General features: G+C 42.1%; 1 protein-coding gene across 2 annotated transcripts in view; it reads right to left on the reverse strand.

Moving 5' to 3' along the window:
* MYO1D (myosin ID) overlaps positions 1 to 15,459 on the reverse strand; it is a 287,794-nt gene that overhangs the window by 271,703 nt on the left and 632 nt on the right. The gene's annotated exons all lie outside the window — the stretch shown is intronic.

Consider the following 15,459-nt stretch of genomic DNA (forward strand, 5'->3'; position numbering starts at 1 on the left):
ATATCTAGGTAGCAACTGCTTTTTTTTTTTTTAAAGCAATCTCAAACTTACAAAAAAGTTGCAAGTACCCTCTTTCTTCAACTACTTGAGTGTAACTGCTGCCCTACCACCCATTCGGGTGTATTTCCTACAAACAATGCCATTCTCCCCGGCAACCACAACACAAACATCAACTCAGGAAATTAACATATGTGATCTGATTTGTCCCATTACTGATACTGTTTCTTTTGATCCCTTATTAAGATAGTTAGTGTCTGCCTGGCTTCTCTACGGCAACAATATTCCTTTCTTTTCTTTGATATTCCTTTTTTTTTCTTATGGGCTTTTTGTATGCAGATATTAAGTAAATATCTCACTCACCTAATTTCAAGTTACTCATTTACTAGTTTATGTCTTAGTTTATGTCAGTTTGGACTCATGGTTTCCTATTTCAATCTGATGCTCAAACCGACCCAGATGTAGCTAGTAGGAGCCCCTTCTAGCTGGTTTCTGTATTTGCTATACATTTTCCTCCATTCTTTTTAGACTTCCTTGCTTTCCTGCACAGCAAGATGCCCCTAACTCATCTTGGTTTTTTTGTTTAAAAGCAGGAAGACATGTCACTCCTCTTTTTATTTACAAAAATGGAATTATATAACCTATTTCATCAAATGTATCACAAATAATGGCATACTTTCAGGCATATATATATATATATACACACACACACACACACACACACACACACACACACACACACATATATACACACACACAGCCTTTTTTTTCCAATTTGATTTATAACATTCCATAATGTGCTCAGGACAGAAGTGCCTGGAAACCCAGACCTCGGCCTGTATAGCTTTTCATCCGGTTGTTTGTCTCTATCCTTTATAATATTCTTCATAAGAAAATGCTAAGCATAAATAAATGTGTTTATCTGTGAGCCACTCTATCAAAGTAATCAAACCTGAAACAGGGATCATGGGAAGCTCCAATTTATAGCTTGCTGAGCAGAAGCACAGGTGACAACCTGGCCTTGTGACTAGTGCCTGAAGTAGGGGGCAGTCTTGTGGGACTGAACTCTTAGCCTGTGGGATCTGACGCTGTCTCCAGGTAGATAATACCAGAATTGTGCACATTAAATGTGTAATAAACACGGTTGGTGTCCACTGAGAATTGCTCGGTAGCATTAGAAAATACACCAGAGTTATCCTATCCTATGTCTTGTCTCTTCAGTCATTCTTTTTTTTTCCCCAAATAGCTCATAGATTTATTTTATTTTATTGTTTTTATTAGTGTCAGGTGTACAAAACAATGTCATAGTTGGACATTTACACCCCTCACAAAGTGATAACCCCCTACACCCAATCTATACTATCCCTGTGGTATCGTATATAGCTGTTAAAATTCCATTGACTCTATTCCCTATGCTGTACCCCACATCCTGTGACTATATATACATTAAATTATAGTTGACCTTTAGTCATTCTTAAGTGACAGTTTAAAGTGCCTTCATCACACTGAGAATTCTTTTCTGAATGAACACCATTCAGTCTAGAAAGCTTGTTAAAATACATACATTATAAGAAAAAATATTTTTAAGAAAAGTAGAATACACATGTACATATATTAGATATATGTGTGTATATTTATGTGTGTGTGTATATATACATATATATGTATATGTATATATATAACTCAAATACACTGCCTCTAAAATTCATCTCTCCCTAAAAGAATCAGATTGTGCTCAGAAATTGACTCCCTTTCTTCCACATAGCCATGTGCTTCAGGAAAAGGGAACTCTATCCTCAGCTCTTGACTATTCTACATCAATCAAGATAACCACATTCCTCTGAATCAGTGATGCGTTTAGTAATTTGCATGTGAGCAAACGCTGACCAATGAAACGTGAGGAAGTCATCTGGGGGCTTCCTAAGAAAGAAGCACAAGACAAGAAAGCAGATGGTTCCCTCTCTTTCCTCTGGAGGTTACTGTGTCTGGATGGAATGCACAGAACTGCTGTGACTATCTTCCACCAGCCTGAGGATGAAACCAGCACAAGAAGGGCAGGGCTGAGATAATCATCACAGACTAGTGGAGCCAGAACCCTTACGGATTGGCAGAGCCTCTTCTGTCACTAGACTTCTGCTCCTGTGAGATAATATGTTTCCTTTTTGTTTGGTCAGGTTTTCTTCTAGTTGCAGCCAACAGCATTCTAACTGATACAGGATGGTAAGGGAACTATTCACCCCTTCAGGAGAGGTGGGATGAGCCTGAGTAGAACTTCCCAGTCCCCACATTTCTTGATAAGGCCCATGTCAATGTTGATACATAATACAGACTACTAAAACCCTCCTCTTTGGTACTCCTACAATGTTATTTTGTATTTAAATCTAAACACAGAGATTTACTTATTTACATTGTTAGCTTTTCCATTGTTTCAACCTGTTCAGATCTTTTTAAGCAAGTTCATTTTAAGTGGGGGAATAATAAAGGAAGTTAAAGAATTGCTATTTGATTGCAAAGCAATACAGCTAAGAAGAGCGGAAAAGTAGAATAAATACAGAGCTAGGATACAGGAGATTTTTGCTCCAGTAATAACTGTGCCACTAGACTAGCAAAGAATCCTGGACACAGACTTTCTGTGTCCCTAACTTCATGTAGTACCTCTTACATCAGAGAGACAACCGCAAGGTTCCTTTACAGCATTAAGATTCACAATGACTCAGAGGCTTCATTAGGGAATTCAGGGCTCACGATTCTTCTTTTATTGCTTGAACACAAAATCAGAAAGAGAGACCCTGAAAATCAGTTGTAGCCGATTAATCGTTATGGAGACTGACTTATTTCAAATCAGAAAAACACGGCTCTTGGGCTGCCTACTCCAAGAAGCAGCTTCGTCACACAACAGACCAAGACAAGACCGTATTGGTGTCTACTGTCGCGAAAGGAAAAGTGTAGAAAACAATCGCCAACTCCACTCACCAACGTCACAAAAACAAACATTCAGACCTGGGGAATTCTGGCAGCTACATGAAAGGAAGCCCAGATACTAAAAAGTATGCGATCACCCTGAAGTGATTGCAAGATGTGTGAGGATGTGTAAAGCCCTTCAATCATTTCCCCGTGTGCTTCAAGTCTGAACCCTTTATTCCCCAGGACACTTTGCAAAGTGTGGTCCCTGACTAGCACTCCATCATCACCTGTGGCCACTCTGCCCGGAGACTCGAGCCTCACTGGATGCCCTTCAGTTTCTGAACTACACCCAGCATCCACCTGTCTGTCTATCAATATCTCACTCTTTCCTCCCTCTTTTGCAATTCATTCTGCCGGGTCTATACCTCCCTCCCCGAGCTGATTCCTGCATCCCACACTTGCCTCCCCCTACACATAGACTCCTTATCTTTCTGATCTTGCGTAAAGCCAGCTTCCTCCTAAAATGCCTTCTCTGCAGCACGCACATACGCTGCACACACACCACGGCCATTTCCCGTAGGAGGAACCCCGCTGTTCCCTTCATAGTATTTATTACTACTTGTAATTATTGTTTTGTCGTTTACCAGTTTTGTATGTCTCTCCAGCTGGTTCCTCTATGGGAAAAGGAACCATGTCTGTCTGGGTTGTCCCTGCATATCCAGAAAATAATGAAGACGTGGTTGCCAGCATACTTTCAAAGACAACTTAATGACATGGAAAGATGCTTAAAACATGATGTTAGATGAGAAAGCTGTTTACAAAATTATATCTTGTATAAGCAGGAGGAGTCCAAATTTTAAAATATACACATTTATATATGTACAAAAGATTATAAGGAAATATATTAAGGTATTAACAAGGATGGTATGATACCTTTTTGTATGAAGAATCTGGTGACAGAAATAAATACCAGGGGTGCTAAAAAATGTATACAAGTGGACACTTTGGTCAACGTTGCTCAAGCAGTAGTATGCCGTAATCAGAAGTGTCTGGACGCTGATGGTAACCACTTTGAGCACCTCTTGTAACTGCAGAAGTCAAACATCACTTGTATTCATCTTTTGTTATCGGTATATATTGAGTATTACAATTTTGATAGTTTTTTCCTTTCTTAAAATGTGTATACAATTTTTGGCACCCTCTACACAATATGCTAGCAGTGCACAACCACAACCAAACGGTAAAAGAACAGAAAACATGTTGAAAGGATGAAGAATAAAGTGTGACTATTGAATAATTAAATTGATTTAATAATCATAACAGAAAGAACGAAGAACACTGATCATTTGGATAAGTTATGATATGTTCATTAATACACCAGTCAGCTCCCATTACAGTCACACCCCATTTAGTTTTAACAGAACATAACTGTGGAGTGAAAAACCATTAGCCTAGGATGGTGTTTCCTAACCTGGACATTAATGAGGCTTAATAAATCAGAATCTCTAGGAGGTAGAGTCCAGGGAATCTGTGTATTTTAAAAGCTGAGTAATTCTGACACAAAGCCAAATGTGAGAACCACCAGCTGAAGATAAATCAAGAAGTTAAAGAGGAGATTCCTTTTCAGTAAAGGTTTCATATGAAACAGGAACCTAAGAGGCAAGGATGCAAACAGTAATAGCTCCTGTCACTAGCTGCTGCCCACCGCAAATCAACAAGCAATCCTAACGTGACACCGGTGGAAAAATGCACTCAGCGTGGTTTGGTTTGTTCAACCACACTAATAATGGAAACACCAAGGGCAGCCATACATTTTAGAATAGCACCTTAGCTACTCAGAACTCAGCCTCGGCCTACACGCCTTCCCAGCCATACACCCCAAATAACTGAAAAACACCTCTGAGCAAAGATTAAAAATAAAACAACAGACGTCTAAAACCTCACGTCCTACAACTGACATACCCAAGACAACCTCTTGGTCTTCATCAGAACACATGAACTCTTTCTTTATGCTTTTCCTATCAGCTCGTCCCAGAGCAGATTTGTAAATCAAGAGGGGAGAGAGAATTCACAAGGGAAGCACTGAAAGAAACTAGAGAAACTTAACATATATACTCTGAAATGTTAAATTGTTCAGATCCGTTTGGCATGGAACAGAGTACTACATATATCTCCATACATCCATAGGGCATGAAAACAACTATTCATAACTATGGTCATGATGCTCTAAGTCATTCAGAAAAAAATTAAATCACATCCTTTATATTCTGTTGAAGGAGTAAAAATGAAAGCGCATTAACATCTGAGTACCCTTGATGTGTTACGAACAATAAACAACCCACCTATTATCTCATTTAACAAAATAACCTTGTCACGGAGGGACCAGGCCCACTTTAAGACTGGGTAATAAAGGCTCAGAGAACTGAAGTAAATTGTTTAAATTATACAGTATGCAGCAGAGCCATGTTTAAGTCTGCATAACTGAAATATTGCCTTTGCTCATTATTTCAGACTGAACCACCAGTTTTTAAATCATTTTGGTTGGAACTATTTCTGTGTGTGTGTGTGTGTGTGTGTGTGTGTGTGTGTGTGCAAGGGTAAAAGCCATCTGGAAAACAATCTCCTAGGCCACTGGTTTTCAAATTGTGTTTTCACTGTGACAGCATTTTTTTCTGAAACAAAAAATTCCTTGGAATCCCAATATGCCCAAGTACAGCTGCTCTGTTGAAAGCAGTAGAGAGCAGAGGGCCTGAAGCCCTACTCCATCCACCTCTACCTGGAATCCAAGACTGCTTCTCAGGCACCACCATGGCCTGGGACACCACAGAATGCAGATAAAAAATGGCACCCATCTGAATGAGCTTAGTCACTGGATTTGCTGTACGAAAGCAGGAACTCAGAGATAGTCAACAAAGGATACAAAGCCATAGAAAAGTATCATGATGCTGGTAAGTATGTAGCCAACTTGCCAAGGTAAGCAACAATATAAGAGCGAGAGAGATTATGTAACACTATGGTATGGTATTCCCCTTGTACATTAGGCTTCTGAGATCTACAAGTCTTTTAAAAGAAAAAAAAATCCCCATCATTTCACACAGAACCCAAAGATATTTTAATGTTTTTGTTTGTTTGTTTGTTTTGCTTTTTAAAGAGTAATAGTAATTTCATTTTCCTACTTTCCCACAGCCTGGAGTTACAGCAAAAAAATAAGATTATATAAGGATATAAAGTACAGTAAATACATAGCTCAGGCAGGAATCAGAGAGGCAGAAATATTACGCAGTCATTTATTCTTTCACTGACAGAGGGGAAAACATTTTGCCTAGAAAGAAGCCTTCAGACATAAAGAAGACTTCGCCCTGCCCCTGGGGACCTGGAGACAGGAGGTAGAACACAAATGTGAACGGACAGGACAGGTTGAATGCAATGAGAAACTCTTCATGGTTTCCTGACATTTAAACTCCTGTAGGCATGGGTGACTTTTGAGCTTGTTGTTGTTTTTCCTAATGTCTTCTTAAGTACAGGAACATAGGCTAGGAAGGTAGAAGCCAGCCAACTCAACGTCATTACTGTGGACTATTCTTATAATACACTTAAAATGACCAAGATGTCTGTAAAAGCCCAAACTGAAATGACCAATTTAGGATTATCCAAAATAAATGTAAGTTTTTTAATGGAGCTTAACCTTCTTTTTGAATGGACTATAAAATTTTTCTTGACTTTATATTGAACACAAAGCAGCAGTAAGAGAGAGCCATTTGGGATCACCCTGACCCTGCTACAGAAGATCCTCTATTGTACAAGTTACTCAAAGCAGACTTTGTGGTCAGAGGGGGAAAAGATTGTTTGAGTTTCTCTTGGTGTTTGCGTCACTGTTTTCGATGAAGCCATTTTTTCACTTATTTGCTTGTAGTGCTTACGTGACCCTTGTGTATACATCTACACATACATGGTAATTTTACCCGAGTCTTAGTAATATGACTGTGGGAATGGAGAGAAGGAATGAAGCAAAGTTGTGCCTGTTCCTTGATCTGTTTTTTTTTTTTTTTTTCCCCATCTATTAGCTTTTTTTTTTTAGAACCCTGAATTGGCTCATGACACTTTTGGGAAAAAGCTACGGTCAGCAGTAAACAATCTTCTTATTGAAGCAGAATAGCTTTACTAGAGTTGATGCTTTAATCTCATTAACGTGAAATTCAGTAACTTCTCCCATGTGAGCAGGTGTGCCTAGAAATACAAATCAGGATATCTTTGCGGGTGAGGCTGGGATGAGGAGGAGACTGGAAGGTGGGCAAAGATCCAGAAGGAATAGTCAGTGATCTCGAACCCCTTCTCCATCAATTGAAGTCACTTCTCAGAACCCTTTGCTTTAAAATGGCCTACTTTCCAAAAGCAGACCATTTCTATTTCACAAAAAGTTGTGAAAGCCATGACTAGATTCACAGGCTGGCTCACGAATGTCTCTCTAACCCCCACAATGGAATGACCATAGTATTTTACCACTTCAGTCTAGGTGCCAAGGCTTAGAAGGTCTGTAATTAGGCATAAGATAAAGAAAAAATTTTTCTATTTCATTTTCTAGGCCCACATCCAAGCCACAGACAAAATTTTTTCATTGAAGTTTTTCTCCGGCCCTCTCCCTCTCTGTCATCAGGGCCTGCCTCCCCAAGAAGGAACTGCAGCTTGTACTATACCTTGCCTATCCCTTCCCACCAGAGTTCAGTTCTCCATCCCAGGTCTGCCTTATCCTCGAACTATTAAGTGTTGCAAAATTATTTCTCAAAAACGAAGTTCTCAGTCTCTCATAACTGAGCTCACCTCGGGATGAAAAAGAATGGATGGAGCAAATTTACATTAATGTGCCTGGGCTGCCTTAGACATATTTGACTTTTCCGAGGATTCTTATCAACCTAACTCAATCTCTCGGGAGAACTGGGGGCAGCAAAAGACAGGGATGAAAAAAAAGTGCAGACAATGTGGAGGCAATATTTTTGAGCAAAGGAAGCTGGGTCGCAGCTCGTGCTGAGAGAGGGTGGAGAGACAGAAGAAAAGAAGGTTAGGATGACACAGGTCATCAGGCCACAGGGGCCACAAGAAAGGGCTGTTTCCAAACGAGAGATAGTCTTCTTCCAACGAGGGTCTGCAGGGATTCTGTGTCTCCCACAGAGCATTTTCTACCCACTCCCAATCCCATTCGCTCTTTTTCTGAATTCCCTCAGAACTGGAGTAGATAACATACATACAATTCCTCATTATGTTGTCATCAGTTCGCTTCTTTAAAAATATAGTGTGTTGATTCCTTCTCTCTAGGAACTCCTTAAAATAACTGATTGTCTGCACTCTTCATTTGACTCAGTCATATTCTGTTTTACGTTGATCCATTTACTAAGGCATCTTTCCCTCCCAATTAAGCTCGCCTGACCCCCAAAAGGGGCTTTTTAAACAGTAACCGTCACCAAAGTGCTCGACGCAGTAATAAGCACACAGCAAGAATTCAAGTAAGTAGCTGCTAGCTTTGAAGCCAGGGGACTATATTAAAAATATGCAAGGTCTATAGTTCACAAAGGAAACAAGTTACATATTGAAACAAACAAAAAGACTTTAGAGTTTAGGTTCCTCACCCTGCATTCAACCTGTCCTGTCCGTTCACATTTGTGTTCTACCTCCTGTCTCCAGGTCCCCAGGGGCAGGGCTATAGTGCTTAGGGACTTCGGGCACCAATGTTGCCAACCTTCACGAAAGCAGAGAACAGTGACATGCAGAATAAAATATTTTGGAAATTCTCAATAATAGATTTCCGTTTCCAAAGAGTTTAAAACAATTTTCAGAAATTCAACAGCAGTACCCTGGAGGGAGCAGGATTATGAGTATGTTTAGGGTGACGGTGAAGGAGGGAACTGGGAATAGCAAGGCTCCTTGGTCCACAGAGCTCAGTGGTCCTGAGTACCTGCTGTGCTGTGGGTATGACACTGGGTGTTCTACAGGCGCTGTCATTTAATCTTCACAATAACACCTCATCTTTACAGAGGAAGAAACCAAGGCCCAGGGAGGCAAACTAACATGTCCAAGGCCACATAGGTGGTAGTAAGTAGACAGAAACAGGTTAAGGTCCAGATCTGTCTATCTCCAAAGCTCTTGCTCTGTACACGACGTAACCCCAACCCTTTCTAGAACACTCTTCATCTTTGCCCCCCAAACCAAACCAAATCTGTCTTCGTGAGGAAGAAAGAGGTGAAAACAACTAGCTCTTTAGCAGCTACAGGGTCAAGGCAGAGAGGTGAGGCCACTTGGGAAGGATTCAGGGAAATAGTTAACACTTGTGGGACGGGAATTATGTACCAAGCACTGACCAGGCACTTTTTACACATCATGTGATTTTATCCCAATAACCCTGAAAAGGAAACCGAGGCTTAGGCAAGCTAACTTAGGCAAGTCTAAGTCTTAACGCTAAAAAAAAAAAAAAAAAAAAAAAAAAGTGAAGCTGGGATTTGAACTTGGTCAATCAGGTCTCCAGTACTGTGCTCTTTCCAGTGCTCCCTGTTGCAAGGGTGCTTTCCCTTCACTTCTTCCCTGAAGTGCCAAAAGCTAAAGTTTGGGAAAACTGTTCTATTAAGAGATCTGGCCAATAATTACATAGCAGTTGAACTGAAAGGAGGCTGCTTCCCACAGGAAATAAAACTGTCATCTCAACCAAGGAATTTAATAAGACAAAAAGAGCGAAGCTTAGAATGTATATTTTAAAATGCTATTACCCTCTGAACCCATGGATGGATCCAGTTGACATTTTTATAGGCCATGTCAGCAAGGCTCATCAACAGCTCATCTACTCCGTGGGGTTGGAGCCCCCACCGACAGCAGAGCGGCCCAGGAGATGGACTCAGCAGTGGCTGGGCAATGACAGAAACCAGTCCCAACAGCAACAAAGCAATGGCTGCCAGAGCAGGACCATAAACTGGAGCCAGTCCTTGAGAGAGGGGGTCCCTTTTGCTGAGCTGGCTCAGAATTAGGTGAGAACGTCAACAAACAGCTCTCCACCTTAGGATAATTCACCACGAAGACAACTTACCCCGGGGTCACTAAATAAACACATTTCTATCTATACTAGAGTCACCACTTTTGTTTCCAAGTTAAGCAGAAAGCCAAAACTCATCTCTTTAACGTAGAAGGAGAACCCTTCAGAAATCTGCAACGAAAAGCACCAGTAGCGGCTTCTAAGTGCTGGATTCCACCCACATCTGGCTCTCTTTGGGAGCTAAATTCAGCAAAATTCTCCAGGGTCAACAAATGACCCCGAATAAAAATAGTCTTGGAAATCTGTCCCGGAGGAGGAAAGGAAACAAGACGGCAGGGTGACTCACTCCAAATGGCAACTCCCAAACCCAAATTCTCATTTCTGTCCCACTGAGAAGCCAATGTGCAGAACAGGCACAGAGCACACTGTCCTTTTCCGAAGGCCTCTACACGTGGTTGCCAAAGAATGTCACATGGAAGCCAAAGAGATGTAGTGTGCCATTCACCTCTCCTGTAAGTCTAACGAGAGCTTCTTCTACCTAGAACTCTGAACCAATCTCAGGTTTGCACTTGCTTGGAGACCCCCCAGAGTAGCTACGGTTTTGCCCCTGGCAAGCAAGAGGGACCCTCTGCCCCACCAAATGTTTTAAAAGACCCAAGAGCAGCAGAGACAGAGGCTGTGTGACGAGTGTACGTGTGCTCATCACCACCTTCCGCCAATTCTACAACTCACCCCTCCCACCCCCCATACAGTTAAGCAGTATTAAAATAAGGACAATATTTTTTTAGACGATCGCATGCTTTTTAAAATTAAGGATTCCACTGGTTGAAGAACAATCAGCCAGCATTTGACTGCTTAGTTAACTCATGTTAAGATGTACTGAATGCACAGGCGTCAAATTCTGTAGCAGGATAGGAAACACCAAAGGACCAGAGGGGCATCAGCATCACAGCCACTCACGTGCACTGTGGCCCCTTCCAAAGCCCTGTACCTAATTTTGCATTCATAATTTATCTTCGTTTTCTTAAAGATGGTTCCCTCCCCCTGCCCCCAACTGTCATGAGTTTCAAAGGACCACAAAACCTGGATCCACCTCTGGACAGGTTCTCGGTCTTTGAAAAGATCTCACAAATGGATGGGGAGGCAGGTATGCAGATACAACAATGTGATAAATTCTAACCGTTTGACCAGGTGTCCATGTCTCCTGGGAGTACAGGTGAGAGTGCAATTAACCCTGACTTGGAAGATTGAGAAAGACTTCTCTGAACTATAGTGGCAAAGGATGAGTAAGAGTGTGACAGGCAGGGAATGAGGGAAGAAGGAGAGCATTCCAAGAGAGTGAGAACAGCGTAGGCCTGTGGTTCTCAAACTGGGACAATTCTGGCCCCTCCCTCAGGGAATATGTGGCAATATCTGGAGACATTCTGGTTGTCATAAATGGGAGGGGAGTGGTGCTACCGGCTTCTGGGGGGTAAAGGCCAGAATGCTGCTAAACATCTTACAATGCACAGGACAGTCCCCACAATAAAGCATTATCCAGCCCAAAAGGTCAACAGCCCCCAGGTTGAGAAACCCTGGTCTAAGCAAAGGTATCAAATTCATGATGTGGTAGGTTAAAAGTGAGAAGTTGCCCGCAGCTTTGGCAAACACAATGCTTCAAATGGCTGCTTTTACGGAAGAGAAAAGCCAGTCAGACAAGAGGGGAGGAAAAATGAAATTTCCAAGGAGCCAAGATATAAGGCTGAGCCGATCCCTTACGCTCAAAACAGACTCCACCCACAACAAAGTTAGGAAACTGGACCCCTGGAAGCCTAAGGTGTTATTTCGTTGTCCCATAAAACGAAAAGCACGTCTGACAGGGATGCTGTCCCCGGCTCGCGTCCTCTCCAGAGCAGCCAGCCGCCTGCATTCTTCCTTTCACGTGGATGGCTAAGTGAGGAGAAGGAGCAGTGAGGGCCAGATGTTTCATGCAGCTCACGCTGGCAGGACTCTCTCACTTCAGAGATCTGCAAAGCTCATGTGAATGTTGGAAGAACCTGATCAAGCACAGGAATGGCCCGAGCCAAAAAAGGAACTAGGGCCCTCCAGGTCCCAAAAAGGAAGTGGCTACAAAGGAAGCAGAATATGGTGGGGCTGCTGTGGTCAGGGCTTCAAGTGGTCACTTGGGTTATTGGCAAAAGCCAGGCCTGACCATGAAGGCGGGAGGTGCCTGTGCAGGAATCTTACTCCTGGGCACAGACCTGAAAATGGAGTGAGGACATTAACCACCACTGCCCAAACCACCAGCACCTCCACCTCCACCAAAAGTAAAAACAGATAGAATAACTCTCCCCTAGCAAGAGACTTATAGGAGAGAAAGAAGGCAGGCCTCAAGAAACTAGCAGTTCGGGATATAAGGGTAAAAAATAAAAACTGAAATTTCTCAGATATAGGGGCACTAATGCACACTAATCTGTATCACCCCTTTAATCTTGTCTCATCCAGACTCACGTGCACAGAAACACACCCACATCAATTTAAAAACACAGTAAGGAGAAAGTTACATCGATTGCACCAGATGTCTAAAAAATCAAGCTTTAGCTCCCAGAGGTGAAAAGAAAGCCAGCATAGTAGCAAAATATGAAGATTAATTCTAAATGGACAATGTCATAAAACTTCAAAAAAAAGTAACTGAAACATTCCTTTTTCTCTCTCTGCAAATATACATATATAAATATATAAATATATACATATGTGTGTGTGTGTGTGTGTGTATATATATATATATATATATATATATTCATGAGCATTACGCTGGGTGTTGGTGTCAGAAAAATTAAAATCAAGTTTGGATGACACAGACCCCCAAAACGACTGTAGCCTTAAATGCCATATTGTACGTCACAGACCACAAATGTGGGAAGAGGAACGTGCAGCAGAGCCAGGTGGAGAGCGGAGGAAAGAACATTCCAGATGGAGTGAGAGGAGCAGCCCCAGCTTGGGGAAGGCAGGAATGATCGGGCACAGGCACACACACCCTGAGAGATGCAATCCACTCACACTTCACCTATATACAACCAACCATAAATACACAGCCGGCATGGCCCAAACACCCACGTTCCAGGAGATGAAAACACTTCAACAGCACATAAGAGCACCTGGCTCTGCAGTGAGTTTCTGGTCACTTTCCCCAAAGTAAAACAAATGTCCCAGAGTGACAACAGTATGAGCCCAGTAGCTCATACAGATAAGCACTAACATAGTCTGCGGGGATACCAAGGTGATAGAATATTGAAACTACCAGGCAGAGGACTGCTTTCCACCTGGGTCGTCCGGGCTTACAGCTGGAGAGAAGGGCAAGCGCACTGTTACCCTTTGCGGGGGCAGTGTTTACGGCTACCGGGAACAAAGTACTCCCACCTTGTAAGTAAAACATGAACAATCACTGAATCTGTACAGTGAGAACTGCAGCCAATTCTAAGAATTGTCAAGGCCTCACACGGATGAGACACATATGTGTACCTACGCACATCTGAACATCCAGAACCTGGACTGACGTGGTGACTGGGTATAAAGGTTGACCTAGAAACCTGGGCATTAGCCAAGGGTTGTGCTAATGAGAGCCGGTGATTCCTCCCTCAACTTCCCCTCCAGACAACTTAATTTATTCACTATGACCCAGACAGAGTCAGCTTTCAGGCCTCCACACCTCTGCCCCCACCGCTTTATCCTCCTGGAATGTTCTCCATCTAGACAAATCCTACCCAAACTTTACAACTCATCGCAACTCCTCTCCTCCTCTATATGGTGTACTAAGCCAGCCCAAGGTATCCCTCCCTCCTCTGAACTTCCAGAACTACCGTGTTTCCCCGAAAATAAGACTTAGACGGACAATCAGCTCTAATGTGTCTTTTGGAACAAAAGTTAATATATGACCCGGTCTTATTTTACTATATGACCCGGTCTTATAGTAAAATACATACAGACACACACACACACACGTGTGTGTGTGTGTGTGTGTGTGTGTATGTATTTTATTAATGTTAGCCAAAATAAGACCGGGTCTTATAATAATATAATATAATACGGGTCTTATATTAATTTTTCCTCCAAAAGACGCATTAGAGCTGATTGTCCGGCTAGGTCTTATTTTCGGGGAAACAGGGTAGATTGTACAATTATTTGGCAAAGAATCACCTCAACTCCATAAGGCTTAATTAACTCTTGTTGCTTTCTTGACCTATCACTTAAATCAATAGAAATTTTCACCTTTCTCCCTGTCTTCACTGAATGACCCTTCTTTGAGTGTGTAAGGAGCACATCTGCAGTTCTTTAGACCCTCCCACCTTACCTCCTAGAGATCCCTGCATAACATAAAATTAAATTGCAAAGTTCTCTTCTGTGCACATAGGAGTTAAGTTTGGCTCACATTAATAATCTTTCTTAAGATTCAAACCTCCCGGGTAGAGACTGCAACCAATGATAAGTGAAAGCAAAAGAGACTGCAAGCGCTGAAAAACCTTGAAGATGCTCATTATTTTACAAATGAGGAAACTCAGACATGCTGACTGACAAGTGTTTGTGATAGGTAAGTGTAGAAAATCAGGTCTGTGCCCCTGCTCCATCCTCTGGGACAAGAAGACTGGCCAAGAACACATGAAGACTTCACAGGGTTTTCAATTTCAAAGGTTTTAAAATGTAAATTAAGGCTAACAGGAGTAATTCATATCGAGAAGTGGGGTTAGTTAAGCACCCAAAACTAGGTTCTGATTTTCACTTTATAAGCTTATGGCATGACATTTAGCTGTAAACCTTACAAGAAGTAGGTCTAGAACGTCCAGGAAACACACACACCAAAACTCAGTTCTATTTTGAAACTCCATTTACTGTAATGTTTTTAAAAAGTAAAACTACTTTAAAGCAGTTTACATATTACTCTATGGAGAGAGAAATAATCGCATGTAGAAGACTTTCTAAAAAAAATTGGTCTTGGAAGCCCCTTTTGGGGCGTTGAGTTGTGACTACATTTTCAAGGATGTCAATAACACAAGGGCTCCATCCATAACTCCTTGGGAAAAAAAAAACTGAAACCATGGATGCCTTGTCAAATTCAGACAGTTTATCTTGGCACTGGCAAGCCGAGCAGTCTCTTCGATGTCTGGAAACGTGTCTAATTACGTTTAGAGAGTAACTAAAAAATAGCCTGTGTCCCGGAACAGACAGCTCAGGGATCACTCCTTAGTGTCCTGAATGACGCGATGGAGACACGCCAGGAGGGGGGGAAAAAGAAGAGAAAAAGAAAAGAAGCAAGTGTGAAACCGGGATGAGACCCTAGTTTCTCTCCAAAATAACCCTCTAGTCTTCCCAGGATTTCGAGGCTGCCACTACTCTCCCTCAGCTATTTTCCTTTACTTTTGTTTCCATGAGGTCACCTAGCCCGCCCACATCACTCACCTGGGGTAGCACACTAGCCTGCCCTGCCCCAATCAATGCCTCCAGCTCCGCACACCCCAGGTCCGCACACCCCTTCTATCCCCCCACCCCGCGTCGTGACTGCGCCCACCGAC

The sequence above is a fragment of the Rhinolophus ferrumequinum genome, chromosome 21 (genome assembly GCF_004115265.2).
Source record: "Rhinolophus ferrumequinum isolate MPI-CBG mRhiFer1 chromosome 21, mRhiFer1_v1.p, whole genome shotgun sequence".
NCBI lineage: Eukaryota > Metazoa > Chordata > Mammalia > Chiroptera > Rhinolophidae > Rhinolophus > Rhinolophus ferrumequinum.